Genomic DNA, 651 nt, shown 5'->3' on the forward strand with positions numbered 1-651 from the left:
CGGGCGCAGCCGCCGGAGCGGGCCGCCGACGAGGCCTGAAACGCGGGGTGCGGCCGGGACCGTTCCCCCCCTTGCATTTCGCTGGATGATCAGACAGTCGCAAAGAACCGTCTGAAAATCCCGGGCCAAGTCCAGAAAGTGTCCGTAAAAGAGCTAGCGGGGCCCAGCCACTTTCCTCCAGCAAGTGCCCTTAGCTCAGTTTTGACCTCTCTCATTGCACTAAGTGTCTTCAAAAACCCAGTTCCTGTATTTCCCCCGGCACCGTAGAGAAATGCTGACAGCCTGGAACACTGTGGCGGCTGCACACGGCACTCCCATGCCCGCCGCGAGCAGCCTAGCCCCGCCTCAGACCCGCGAGAACCGCCCATCGGCACACGGCCCGCTGTGCGCCCGAGCCGTTTGGTGTAAAAACTGTCCAAAAGTGGTTTCGACCACTTAGGAACATCGTAGAGACTCGAAATAAAAAGGATTTTGTTGGAAAAGCGATTCTGAGGAAGGCTGTGTTAAAATTAATTTCGGGAAATGTCGTTTACCCCCCCCCAAATGGCTCCGAAGTACCCCCCCCCCACCCCCCCCCTAAAAAACCGTGTTCCGGGGGTTTTTCGAGAAAACAAACACACGGGGTATATAGAGGGGACTGAGACGAATCGA

The sequence above is a fragment of the Amia ocellicauda genome, unplaced genomic scaffold (genome assembly GCF_036373705.1).
Source record: "Amia ocellicauda isolate fAmiCal2 unplaced genomic scaffold, fAmiCal2.hap1 HAP1_SCAFFOLD_143, whole genome shotgun sequence".
In the NCBI taxonomy this organism is placed as follows: Eukaryota; Metazoa; Chordata; class Actinopteri; order Amiiformes; family Amiidae; genus Amia; species Amia ocellicauda.